The sequence below is a fragment of the Microtus oregoni genome, unplaced genomic scaffold (assembly GCF_018167655.1).
Source record: "Microtus oregoni isolate MIOR12 unplaced genomic scaffold, Mior012 000003F_ref0000135, whole genome shotgun sequence".
NCBI lineage: Eukaryota > Metazoa > Chordata > Mammalia > Rodentia > Cricetidae > Microtus > Microtus oregoni.
Window position 1 is genome coordinate 69702975 of NW_024543062.1, and position 14953 is coordinate 69717927.

A 14953-nucleotide genomic window follows, 5' to 3' on the forward strand; every position below is an offset into this window, starting at 1 on the left:
GATCACAGATTGGTAATTGTTGAAAATAATGTTACAATAGTCATCATTTGCCTTTTGTTTTAAGTTCCATCAAGAAGAATATGAAAAAGCTAACTTTGCTTAGCAATTTACTATCTTTGTAGTACAAGGATTAAAGATCAAGGAACCACTGGCATAATGACTACCTAGGAGTATTACAAAGTATATAAAGGTCTTGCTCAGTTCTTCACAGAGAAACTTGAAATTTTCAAGAGAAAATTAAGAATTCATAAATATCTACCCCTTTCTTCATAAAAAGAAAGATCAAAACACTAAAGAACATTATATATTAAAACTTGAGTTCAGGGAGCTCCTCTTTTGAGGAAAAGTGGATAAAATGTGGCTCTAATAAGTCTAACCAAGTGGCTGGAGGGTTGGCTCAGTGGATATGTTAATCTTCTGGTTAATTTTCCAGAGAGTCTGACTAAAGTTCCCAGCATCTGTGAGTACTCACAGCTGTCTGTAACTACAATTTCAGAGGATCTGATGCTGTCCTCTGGTCTCTGCAGGTTCTGCAAGCATGTGGTTCACATAATATACTTATGTATAGACACACTCAGGTAAAAATAAATAATTTTTTTTTTTAAAAAAAGATCGGCGGAAAATTCAAAAGTTATCTCCCTATAGATCCCCAACAGTCATCCTTTTTGCTTCCACAGATGTATACAAACAGAATCTTTCTACTTTGTCTCTCCTGCATACTGTGCTTCCTGTATTAATGATGACTATTTTCATGTAATTATTTGTGTGTCATTTTGTATCCAAGAAAGAATGAGGAAAACTCAGTTCTCTCATAAATTTTCTAGCTCATAAAACAACTGAACAACAGAATCGCAACCACTCTGAAGCACTATTTATACAACCCCCCCAAAAATATTGGGGTTTAGCCTGAAGACCAGAAAAACAAAGCAGCCAGCCACTGTTTACATCTACCTTGGTTCAAAATGGCAATCCTGCCTCCAAGAATCTCAAAATGAAACTGAGACTGAGAGCTGTCTCTTCCAGTTTTATAATCATATTTAATTCTGAGATTAAGGGCATGCACCACTACCACCTGGTTTCTATGGCAAGCTGGTGTGGACCGGGATAAAGGTGGTTGTCATTGATGCCTAGTCTGTAAGCCTGGGCAGTGTGACTGTTTTACTTTTTCTTTTCTGATAATAAATTTTATTTATTAAAATACAAATAAAATGCTGGTACATTTCCCCTTTTTGTCTAAAATAAAAAAAAGAAGGCTGTAACTAATATAAGGAAAACTATATACAATAAGTGCAATAAGTATATACAATATATATAGGCAATAAACACATCAGCAATGTCTAGTCCATTTGCATTTGACAAGTTCAAAGAAAATACTCTATAACTATCCTATCTTGATTTTTCCAAAGCCTTGAACCTAATTTACTTTCTATCATAACTTGCTTTCTGTGTCAAGTAAACAAAGAAAACTGTCACTATAACTATCTAGTCTTCAACTCCCTCAGAGACCCAAGAAGGAAATGATATTAACTGAGTAAGCAGGAAGTACAAGCAAGTGACTTCCAAATGCTGTGTGTAATGACAGAAACAGCTGGCTTCCAAGACAGTTACCCAAAGTTCCCCTTCAACATTGGGTATCCATCTTTGGCCAACAAGATATTTTGAAGGGCTGTCCCTCCTTGTCTTGACAATGTTTGGCCATTACTTTCTTTTGTGTCCTGCTTGTTTAATTAGGACAGCATACTGTCAGCAGTTAAGGCAGGGGCATTTTCTTGCCCAGTGGCTTATTTTTGCCACAAAGAAAGTAAACTCCACTTAGAGTTTCTTCAATGCCTTTTATCTTCTCTGAAGTAGATTGGTGCTGGAAGGAGAAGACATGTCTCATTGTCATAAAAAAAGAGGAACCTAGGTTATTAAAAACATCTTAAATGCCATATTCTGTAGATCACTGAAGTGTTTGAAGATGACCTGACTACTAAAATATATCTAAGTTTGACCTTGAAAACATACCTAATGTGACTAAAAGTTTGATTGCACTATGTGATTAACTACTAACCTATATTTTCTTATCCTAAACAGTTGGTAATAATAATTTTCAAGAACTAGAGATTTGCATTACATTATTAAATGAGCTGTATAAGTAAAACACCTTGAACAAGATTAGAAATGTACAGTACATTTTAACAAAATTAATCTCAAATTTATATCAAAATACAAAATTTGTATACAATATACAAAAGTCCAATCCAACATAAACATTTAAAACTAATAGTTGCTTTTTAAAAGTAGATTCAATAATCTAACTTTTTATCTTATCATATCTATACCCTCCCTTTTTCTTTTCAGAGTAGATTCATTAATTTACCCCTTTATCCTGTCATATATATAATATCCATAATTCATTAAATAACCAAAAACCACTTCACTTCATGAGAATGTGAGCATTATATTCCTAGATTTACTTCCTGCTGAATGGGAGTGATGGTATATTTAGGGAATTCTCAAAAAAATTGGGTTAATTGTCAAGTCCTGGGAGAAGTATCTGAATCAATTTTTGTACAGTCTATGTACAATGGGAAAGTACAGGGCTTGTCTCAAATCCTGGCTAGAGTAGTCTGTTTAACCCATACATGTTTCTTAGTTAACCATTAAAGTTGGGCCACTGGTATGTCTTGAGAGTTCACCAGCTGTTCTTTTTGTACAGCCTGAATAGTCAGTGTCTATTTTTATAGTATCTTATGATATCCTTCCTAGAAATATGAATTGGTCTATGGTCTGTTTCTGAGACTACAGGAATGTTTTTCTGGGTATTCCATTGTGGTAACAGATCACAGCCACATAGACTAATTGCTATATTAGCCATATATAACCTTAACCTTCCTCTCTGTCCTTATGGTTATATGCATTCAACTCATCTTGTACTTTGTTTTTACCTGAGGTAGGGTATCAATTCTTAAGAATTGAACATCTGGGCCGGGCGATGGTGGCACACGCCTTTAATCCCAGCACTCGGGAGGCAGAGGCAGGCGGATCTCTGTGAGTTCGAGACCAGCCTGGTCTACAGAGCTAGTTCCAGGACAGGCTCCAAAGCCACAGAGAAACCCTGTCTCGAAAAACCAAAAAAAAAAAAAAAAAAAAAAAGGATTGAACATCTGCCTCCTGAGTGACCAATTCAGATGCAAAGATTCTGGGGTAATAACAGTCACATCTGCATCTATGGCTGATAAGCTTTATATTTATAATGTTATTTATCCATACTATCAGCTTTGGAATTTTATCATTTATAGAAGTCTGCCAAAATATATATTTTCTATTTTCTGTTTGAATTTTTGATTCATCCTCCATGGTTATTCTATCATTCAGAGCAGTATGGTTTTTTATAACAGGCACTGGATTTTCTAATTTTCCTGGGGAGGTGTGTTCTCCGCAGTGACTGGGAATGACTGGACCACTTTTGACTTGGGGGCCTGTGAGAGGACCCTCAAGGAGTTTCTCAATGATAACAGGTTGTCTTGTTTGTCTCCTTTTGCTCTACTCTCATTTGTTCAGTGTCAGCCTTTGCCACATCTTCTGCATAACACAAATGGTTAGGGCCTTCTATTTAGGTGATTCCCAGAAGAAATACTTTTTCTTGGAATGCCCTGTCTACAGTCCCTTCTCAGATGTCCTATTCTACCACAGTTTAAGCATTTGGTATTTTGATGTCTCTTCATACCTTTGGGAATCACTTCTCCTTCCCAAGCATCAGTGTTATAGTCAAAGGACTCAACATTGGCTGTACGTAGGATCCATTTGTCCTTTGGTCCTGATCTGACCTTTAAGGGCACACGTGTCTTTTTGCATCCTAAATTAGCATTTTTAAAAGCCAGAGATTCAATGAATACTCATCTAGCTTATGAATCTGCTACCCCTATTTGTACAGCTTAAGTTAATCTTTGCAAAAAGTAATTAAAGAGTTCTCTTGGGTTTTATAAAACCTTAATATACAATTGATATCTTTTTCCTTTTTCTTCAATCTTTCCCTAAACATTCAAGGCTTCTGTAGGGACAATATATGTTCATGTTATGTAGCTTGAGTATTTGGATCAGGATAAGGGCCCTCACCGAGAATGTTATCTTGAGAGGTCTCAAAACCTCTGACTCTACCTTGATGTTCAAGGGCCTTAGCTTCCTCTCTCTAGTAACTCTTTCACTGAAGCTGTGGACCGTCATCTAATACAGCTGAAGCCAATCATGTGGGGTAACCTTATTTCTTGAAGCTCATGTCTTTACCAACTGCCTCATATATGGTGAAGACATGCCATAAGAAACTACTGCTTGCTTAATATCTTTTAGATCTTTCATTTGTATAGATTCCCAATTACACTATGTATATCCTTTGGGTATGTAATATTTGCTGTTTTTTTTTTCAGAAGTAGTAAGAGGATAAGTAGGTAAAACTCTTGGGAAGTCACCTCTGACTCTGAGAGGTACTGATGATACTAAATCTTTACTATTGTCTTTTGCTTGTACCTCCTCGCATGCTTATCAGTTCTGACAAGTTCTTCAATTGATTCAAATCTTTTTGTCTTTTGTAAAGTCTGAATATCTTGACCTGTGAATATTTCTAATTAATTCATCAAATCAATACATTTCTGGTTCTCATCATGTACATATGATTCCAAGTTTTTAATTTTTCCATAATGATATCTTCTCATCTTTAGAGATTATTTGGGTGGTATGTAGATTGCTTTCCAGGAGTGGTGTTCTATCTGCTATCTGCTAGTGACAATCATGAAAATATTGGTGACTGTAATTAGTGAGGTCGGAGAAGGAGGATTTATGTTCCCTTCTGTTCCACAGATGGACAGCTAATGGGCTTTTAAAGAAAATAGGTAATTACTGGCACTGGGGTATTACAATCCAGCTAATCCTTTGACACAGCAAGTAAGTATAGAAATTTTTTTACAGAACTACTTCTTCACTTCTTATTTGTCTTACAATGGGATACTTCGAATATCTCCAGAAAAGGTAAGGAGTGGATGTTTCTACCATTGCACCTCCAATCCGGAAAAGAAAAGGCAAGATATCACCAGTGAGGTAGAGAATAAAGAGATTGATTGTGTGAGTTGCACTACTTCCCGCAAACTAAATATTTCTCACTCATGATGAAAAGAAAACGGCAACAAAATGCCCACTTCCGTGCAAACTGGGGAAAAGGAGGTGGAATCATAATAGGTAACCTGAACTCAACGTTTCATATACATTTTCTTCTAAATCCCACACAAAAAAGCAACGTAAAGGGAGGACACAGTCACTAAAGTTACAAATTCTGACACAATTCTAACTCCTTTACTATCTGAAGTGTAGAGAACTTGATAAGTCTACACTTAAAACCATCCTAATTCCTCATCACAGGTTTTCCTTATCTGCAATTGCCGTTTGCAATCGCATTGTAGAGCCAGATAGGCGGCCCACTTAAAATCACCACAGCAGCTCCCAGCGTCACTTGGAGCCATACATAGGACTCACGCTCTGTACCAAAACTCGGCGTTGATGCTTTCTACTTAAGCTTCTAACTAAAAGACCAGGAGGGATGGGAGAGTGGAAATAAAGACTAAGTTCCGGCATCCAGCCGGGCGCTGGGTGATGTCATCATTGGATCTGTGACCTCAGGCAGCAGGACCTAAATCCGTGTGAATCTGACTGCTGCTGCCCAGCAGGGGGCGGCAAGAGACCGTTATGAATGCTAGCATTTACCTCTGGAGCTGGTTGCAGAAGGCAGGGCTGACCAAGACTCTACCCTTGTTGGGGCCAGCATCCTCTGTACCAAGGAACAGGTTAGGTTTTTGATCGCACGTTTCCTCTTAGATTGTTTTATAGATTATTATTTTCATTAGCATTTTTTTTTCTGTTTGGTTTAGTACTTGTAAGAATAATTGTACGGAGAAACCCTGAGAAACCCTGTCTCGAAAAACCAAAAAAAAAAAAAAAAATTGTTTCTCTTTGGGAATTTAAATTACCAATAATCGGTTTACCTAATAAGTGAAACTACCTGCGGTCTCACTGCCACCTGAATGTTCTTTGCTCTACATTTCTCACACATTTTCTTCTTGCGAACACCATAGCATGCTTAAGTACCTATGAAAGCGATGCCATTGAGAAAAAATGTGGCCGAGATATTGGAGAGTTTGGGGAATAGGAAGACCAAAGGTAGAGAGTGAAAGGTGAGGAGCAAACAAGAAAATGATTAATAATGTCCCGACGGAAGGAGAAACTGAAATAAACAATGAATTGGCAAATCGAATGTCTTTGTTTTATGCTGAGGCCACCCCAATGAAGAAAATCATGAGTGATGTAACAACAAAACTTGTATCAGAGAATAAAAAAATTATCAATAGAAAACACCACGGATTGTTTAAGCCCCGTGTCAAGTATATGCAGAGTCATGCTGGAGACACCAGAATACAGAAACAGATTTACCGATGAAGCGACGGTATCGTTCTGCTTGAGGGTAATGGTGGGTGTCATAGTACTCTATGACTACATCCATCCAGGGGGAGCATTTGCCAAAACTTCCAAAGTTGATATGAAAGGTTGTTTCAAAGTTCCTAAGGACCAATCTTCTAATCGTGTAGAAGGTCTTCTCAGTGCTCCCAGGTACACAACAAAACATTTGAGTGACGAGACTCCCTCCATGGAAATTAGGTCCCTGCTGCAGTAAGAGCTGTGCAGTAAGTCCCAGCTGCAGACGGAGCAGGGTTCCTCTATTGTGAGCCTGCTGCTCCCAAGCAGCAATTCTACCTCGATGTGCTCAAGGTTTAGCGTTAGCAGTATACATTCTACTAGATGGTGTCTTCTTTCTCATGGGCTAAACGTTCTTTCCCATGGGCATAGCCCTCAAAGATACTAGAGCAGGCAGAGCAGGCAAGCTTAAACTCAAATGACTTATGAGTCAAAACTGACTCCAGGTGAAAACCGAGAGACAAAGTGGGCTCCCACAACTAGTCAGTCATTGATGCCAGGTGTAGCACATGCACACATCTTTAATCCCAGCCCTCGGGAGTCACATGCCTTTAATCTCAGCAATCAGGAGCTGGAGGAAGTCAAGATTGTGGCTTGGCGGAGAGAGAAATATAAGGTGGGATGAGACATCAGCTCAGGACAATGTAAGGATTCGTAAAGACATATGCAGTCTGAGGATTCAGTTTGAGATGCAGTCTGAGGATTCGTACAGAGAAGATCAGCCATTTGACTTGAACATTAACAGAGGTAAGAACTTGCGTGGCTGGCCGCTCTGCTTCTCTGACCCTTCAGTTCTCACCCACCAATATCTGACTCTGGGTTTTTATTACTAAGAACAATTAGAATTTGTGCTTAAATGAATCATTAATTTTATCTTCTTCTTGTGTTTGATGATCATTTATCCTTTCATTTACCTAAATGGATAAAGTTTAAGTGTCTTCTGGTGTATCACTTAATTGGCAAATAAGAGGCTTTTAAACATCTTATGAATAAATATGAAAATGTCACAAGGAAATCCACTATTGTACATAGTTAACATACACTCATCAAGTATGTGAATATCTCAGAATGCTATTAATAAATATGAAGCTTACATTTTGGATTTGCGTGATTTATAATGTTTTTGGTAACATTTAAAAGATGACAAAGAGGACCTTTTAAAAACTGACATATAGTGTTACCACAGAAACTTGAGTTAAGAGTAAGCAATTACTGAATGAGAGGGCAGTGCTTAGCCATCAATTCCCTTCCTCTCCTGTTTTTCTCACTGATGCCATTGATACATCTACCAGATTCTCTCTGGTGTATGTGTAACTAAGTAGTTAGCATATTTACTAGTACTAGTTTATATATCTACTTGTACTAGTAGTAGTGTGGCATATAGTAACATAATTTTTATTTTGTCAGGTAATTCAATAAATGTAGTTTCACTAAACACAACAGGGTACAAAGAATCAGAAAGACCAGTAGAATGAATATAAAGCTGTAGCTTAATGCTAATAACATTAGGTTTATAAATACAATGCCCTAGCATAATGTGAATAATTGTATGTATGATCTATCAAATAAATATATACACACATTAAAACAATGGACTGTAAATTCTTATATGTTTTATTGAATTAAAAAGGTTTTTACATGTATTACTAGACTTATGATATGGAAACTTGTACCACATGAAATATTAATAGAACATATACATTATATATTGCTCCTACATGCACACTACACAGCTTTCCTCACTATCAATTTACTATTTTCCCTAACTACATAGTGTATATGGGTATTTTCACGATGTTTTGTAGTAATATCCTTACATAGAGTGAAACCTTTCCTTTTTATTTATTTTTAACTACTCCCCATTGTTGCATGATATTTAAAATTATGGATTCCTGTATTATTTTGTGATATCTGAAGCTGCTAATTCTTTTATATTTGATGTTAGTTCATTTTGACACTATTGGGGGTAAAAGCTCCATATATCTTGCTAATATTGTGTTTCAAATATCCATTGGTTGTCCCACTTTTCAGGACTTTATTTGCATACGTTCCTTTCATTTCTGAATGGCATTGCTCCTATCATCCAATTATATTTCAGTCTCCTCCAAAATCCTTTCTAAATCATCCCCTTAATACTGAGTACGTACATCAGCAATGATGCTGACTATGAAGTTACCTCCTTTATAAGTCTTTCATTACTCAGTTACTCTTTACAAAAATGTGAAATGATTATTATCATCTATAGGTCCTGGTAGAAACTTACAAATATATTTAACAAAAATATATACAAACACGTGCATGCACACACACACAAACATCCCCCCATGCACACATATTCATAAATATACTCTGCTTGCAAACTATTTACCTGTTTGTTTTTAAAACCATCTTACCCTGTCTCGGCAAGATTTGACAGTCCTGTGTATCCATTTCTGGATACTATGTATCTTGTCAGTGGTTGAGGCATGGGCATTTCTTTCCCCAAAAGGCAAGTTTTTGCCAAGAAGAAAATAAGCTCCAAGTGTAGTGTCTTCGGTACTCAACATTCTCTCGGCAATAGATTGGTGCTGCCAGGAGCAATTGCATCTCACTTCAACAGAACTCTAAGTTATTTAAATGCCATTTTCTACAGCTCTTTGAAGTGGTTGAAGATTACCTATCTATGCAGAATATAATCTCTATGTATCTAAAGAACCTGATTAGTCTAACTATAGTATGACAAACATAGATGACTGTTGTTCTTAATACCTATATATCTTAAAGAGTAAGACAATAAACAACTGTGCAATAAATGAGGACAATGACCTCCAAATTTAAACAATTTTATAAGCATCTAGATCAGATTTAGAAATGTACATTGCAATATAATAAATTTATATCAATATATAAGAAATTTTTAAGCAGAAGTAGAAGCATGCATGCATACAATAGTCAGTATAATTTAACTTTGTATCAATAAACAAGAATCTATACCAATGTAATTGCCTATAAATAATTCACAAGTATTCACTCTATTATCCACTATTATAATTAGTGTGAGTAAGCTCATACCAATCTATTATCCCATCCAATTTCATCCCCCCTTTTTTTCAAAGAGATCCTGAGCCTATAAAATTTTTCCCCCAACCCCCTATACCAATTACAGTCAACTCCTAAATGATGTCCCTAACCCTGAGGACAAACTTTTTTGGGAGAAGGGACGTTGTCTTCTAGAATTACTTCTAGCTGTCATGGGGCGACATTCTTTCTATGTGATCCTGTGAAAGTAAAATGATGATTAAGTTCCAAGATCAATGTCTGGCAGGATTTCAAATAGTTTCTGGGTATTTGGTGGAGGTCTGGCCAGAATGTTGTAAAAATGTGCATCATTCAGCTAACCAAGTGCAGCTGGTACCCCAAACAGGTCTTGTAGTAGTGTTGTCAGCATCATGACATCATATCAACCAGGTGGAGTTTTTATTGTGGGGCCCCATCTTCTTCCTGGAAACTTTAAAGATTACTGCAGGAAAATTCATTGTTCATTGTGGAAATCTTAAGCATTATTTATATAGACATATAGAGACATATATATTCAATGAAAGGTAAGATAAAGACAGGAAATGTGCTGCATTATTGAGGGGTTTTGCTCTTGTTTCCACAGGAGAAGAAAAATTATGGATACCATCAAAATAAGGATTCCAAGGGTTCTCTCAGAGGGAGTCCAGATGGCTTCCTTAAATTAGCTGCCCTAGAGCATCAATGTTGGACATCTTGAATGCCTAAAATAATGTTTTGTTGTCTGCCTGCCTGTCATTTTGTTTATCTTCCTCTTGCTTGCTACATATTCTTTTCTTTGACTTACTATACTGTCGACCGCCTTGGGTGGGTTACTCAGTCTAGGGGTGTAACCCGCCTGGCTGATCAGTAATTCCAGGGTCCCGGAGAGGTGCTATCTGTAAGATATGGGCTGAGAGAGAGGAAGAGGGCCATGCTAGGTTTGTCAGAGCCTCCGTTTATTAGAGACAGGGTTACAGCTTATGTAGGATAAGGAATTGGGGGGGGGGCACAGGGGCCTGGACTCTTGCTGCGTGGTTCATGTTGGTCACGTATGCCAGGGGTTACGTTTGTTCAGGTCATGTAGGCCAGGAAGTCACAAGTTGACACACCTAGTTCTCTAGATAGTTTGGAATGTGGGGCAGGTTCCGCCAACAAATAGCTCTCTATTAACAGATAATTGGGTGTGGGGTAGGCTCTGCCAATAAAACAATTCTCAATACAATTGGGAAGTGGGGTTCTCTGCAGACTCCCCAGGGCGATGGTTCCTATAATAATTTTGGGCCGAAAAATGGCTTCTGACACTATACTCTGTAAACTCACCCACTCATTTTACGTAATTCACCAGATTGCATAGAATTCTAGATATACAGTGTTTACAAGTAATATTACATGGACTGAGCAGGCTCTATTTAGGAATATGTATGCATAAACAAATAGATATAGCCATTTAATATCAAAAAGAGTTAGTAAAAAGAGACACTATGAGTTACAGAACAAGAGAGGGCATATGGGACATTTTAGAAGGAGAAACAGAAACAGGTAATGTTATAATTATTATCTCAAAAAGTTTTAAAAGTTTTAAAAAATAATTGAAAGCAAACATTTTCTGTCATTTGGCAGGACGGATTTTTCTTTTATTATGTGTCTGTTTTCCCATGATTCCCATTCAAAGTGAAATGTTATAGAATAATAATGAGTTTAAATCTCTAAAATATTGCTACAATATTTGTTACAAAATTTGAAAGGGTGAAGGCTAAAACAAAAGTAATTGTTTGCTCCTATCTTTTTCACTTATGTGAGGACTGACGGCCTATCTAAATTACCCTTAATTATACATAAACATTAGCAAATAACAAGTAGCAAAATAAAGACTTTATGAAACTTGAATCAAGCACAGTGACTTAATTCTGAAATCCACTCCTTATTTAAGGTATTGCTTGTGACTTGGAAGCAATGGAGTTATAAAACTCTGACAGAGCTGTTATATCCTCTTTAGACCCAATGCTAATACAGAGGTACTATAATTTTATTTTACATTCATTGCAGAGATCAGAAAAGAATAAATTGTTGGCATTTTGGTGACTTAAATACAAAATGACAATATTCTTCATTGTCTTATAAAAGGCATTTCTGTTTACTTAATGATAATTTTATTGAACTGGGATAAGTTACTCATTTTAATGACTATGAAAGTTAAAACCCTCCAGTCTGTGAAAAAGAAATCAATCCCACACAGGTTCAGAAATGTTTAAGTCTGTTGGGAGTTTTATCCTGGTCAATGGCTTTGCGTAATTTAAATTGAATTTCATTGAAATTTTATCTTGTTGCATTTACTCCTTATGCATTTTAAAGAAGAATTTCTCTTTTTCTCTCTCCAAATTTTGTTTATAGGCTATTAAGTTTTGATGTTTAGAAAACATAGAAAACCCATTATATTCATATTTTCCTTTTAGTAGTTTATTAAAAACAACTTCCATAAATAGATTGGTTTTTATTACTGAAAATGTTTTCTACTTTTTCATGAAAAACATTCTTATATTATATTGTTGATTTCCAATGCTTTTAGATAAAATTTATAATATTCTCATACACACAACAGATAAATACATTTGACTAGAAAGTGTATGTTTCAAAATGTTTCTACTTACTTTGATTTTTGGCAGTGAAAGCTGTGAGGTTAGGAAAACTTTGGCTAAGAGCTACATGCCACACAACCCTGATCTTATAAACCTAAAGCACTCCAGCAGTGATGGTGCTCCTGGGAATCCTGTCATTAACAGTGTTGTGCATGGCTTTGAATTTCAGTGCATTACTGGAAGCTAGTTTGGTAAACATCAAAGTTCACAGAGGGAGGATCAAAATAAACCAACAATGTCCAATCAGTGTTTTATGTTAATACTCTGAGCCTATCATTTTACACTCATTAAGCAATATAACATTTGTTTTCTCTGTGCCATTTTCCTAGTCAATAGAATGAAAGTATTTGGAAAGATGAGAGATTAAATTTCTTTTTGCCTTCTTATAGACATCATAATTGGATATGAGCATTGACTGCTTCTCTTCTTTGGAGGCTTGTATGACAACTTCTGGTACCATGAGTGCTAGTTCTCAGAGAAGAGGTTTTGGGGGCAGTTCCAGCTCACGAATGTTTGCACCCTGTGTGGAAGTACAGGGTGTCTTCAGCAATAATGCCATACTTTCCACCTCTTGAAGGCAATGAACTGCAATAAAAGTAGTCTGTTATGCCTTGGTTTAATAAGACAATCATGAGAAATAATTCTGAAGGGTTTTCCTCTTGCCTGGTATTGCTGTCTTTGTTAGATGGTCTTTGGTTGTGGAGAAAGCACTATTAGCCTATAATAGAAAATTGTATTTTAACTATATGTGTTTATTCATACATGGACTTACATGAATTATAGTTATATCTGGGTGGATAGTTATTGATATGTTTTCTTAAGACTTTTCCTTACAACCCTACTATTATTTTACCATTCTTCCTCTTCTTTCTGCATTTATCTCCTACTCCCTCATTACAGTCTTCTTTTATTTTCTCCTTTCCCCTACCAGATCATTTTTACCCTGGTATTCACATTTCTTTCCCACCCTACTACTCTGGGAATGGTCTGTGTTTACTCTCCTGGTTTTTGCAGTTACTCCAGGATATAGACTTTCATGTGAAGATTTGGAGGTAGGAGTCTCCATTGTGAGAGAACATGTGACATTTTTTTTCTTTGTCTAGATTACCTAACTCAATATCATCTTTTCTAGTTTTCTCAATTACGTGAAAATTTTATGATTTAATTTTTTTTACAGCAGAATAGTATTTCACAGTGTATGCCAGGCATCTTCATGATCCATTCATCAGCTGAAAGATATTTTGCTTGTTTTCATTCACTAGCTGTTGAAAACAGGGAAAAGCAATGAATATGGCTGAGTAATTATGTATGGGTTAAGATGTCAAGTCATTTGAGAATATGCCAAGGCATGGTATTGCTATGCTATGAGATAGATAAATTTTAGATGTATTGAGAATTCTCCATATTTATATCCATGTGTCTGCACTAGTTTACAATACTGATAACACTGTGTGAGGATTCCCTCTTTCTATTTATAACTCTCCAACGGGTCTTGCAGTATTTTTCATTGTTATTTATCTTTGCCATTCTGATGGAATAAAATGAAAACTAAAAGTTGTTTTTCTTTACATTTCCTTACTTGCTAGAGTTAATGAAACTTTTTTGAGATATTTCTTAGCCATTTTATTTTCCTGTTTAGGACTCTCTATGCAGAGCTAGGGCCCATTTCTAGAACGGGTCATTAGTTTTCATTTTGTTAATTCTTTGGGGTTTTTTTTGCCCTTTTATTGAAAATAGATTATTTCTCATACAAAGATGCGAATTCAAGTTTCCCTTCCATCTATTCCTCCCAGTTCCTCCCCACTTTCCCTCCCCTCCTGATCTACTCCCTTTCTTTCTCCCATTACAAAAGAACAGGCTTCTAAGAGAATAAACAAACATGACAACCCAACAGCAGAAAAAGTCCCAAGAGCAGGTACAAGAGTAAGAGAACCACCCATTCTTACACTTGGGTTTACCAGAAAAGTATTAAACTCAAAGCGGTCATATACACATAGAGGGCCTGGTGCGGAAATATACAGGCACTATGGTTACTGCTTCACTCTCTGTGAGTTCATATGTGTCTTACTGAGTTGATTCAGGGGGCCTTGTTCTCCAGGTGTCCTCCATTCCTTCTGATTCTTATATTCCTTCTGCCTCCTCTTCCACAGGTTTTCTCAGTTGTGAGGGGAGGCATTTGATGGGGATATCTCATTTAGAACTGTATTCCAAAGACTCAATTCCACATACCGTCTGGCTGTGGGTCTCTGCATCTCTTCCTTTCTGTTGCAGGAGGAACCTCTGTGGTGATGACTGAATAGGACACTGATCTCTGAGCATTACAGAATATCATTAGGAGTCATTTTATTGTAATCTTTTTATTGATTTTTATTGTGCTCTATATTTTTCTCTGCTCCCCTCACTGCCCCTCCCCTCACTGCCCCTCCCCTCCACCCTACAATCCTCCCCCAAGGTCCCCATGCTCCCAATTTACACAGGAGATCTTATCTTTTTCTACATCACATGTAGGTTAGGTACATTTTTTTGTTTTTAAAGATTAGTAGTGTTTAGTAGATCTCTGTGCTATGGAGCAACGGAGGAGTGTTCTCCTTGCTCACATCCTCTCAAACAAGAGCTATCACTTGCTGATCTTAGCCATTCTCACACTTGCAAGATGGAATCTCAAATTAGTTTTGATTTGCATTTCCGTGATGACTAATAATGTTGAACATTTCATTAAGAAATTATTAGCCTTTTGAAATTCCTCTGTTGAGAATTCTTTGTTTAGATCTGAATTCCAT

General features: G+C 36.6%; 1 pseudogene; it reads left to right on the forward strand.

The window, feature by feature from the left end:
• The first annotated feature begins 6222 nt into the window (after nucleotides 1–6222).
• Nucleotides 6223–6700, forward strand: LOC121446216 (annotated as a pseudogene).
• The last annotated feature ends 8253 nt before the right edge of the window (nucleotides 6701–14953 follow it).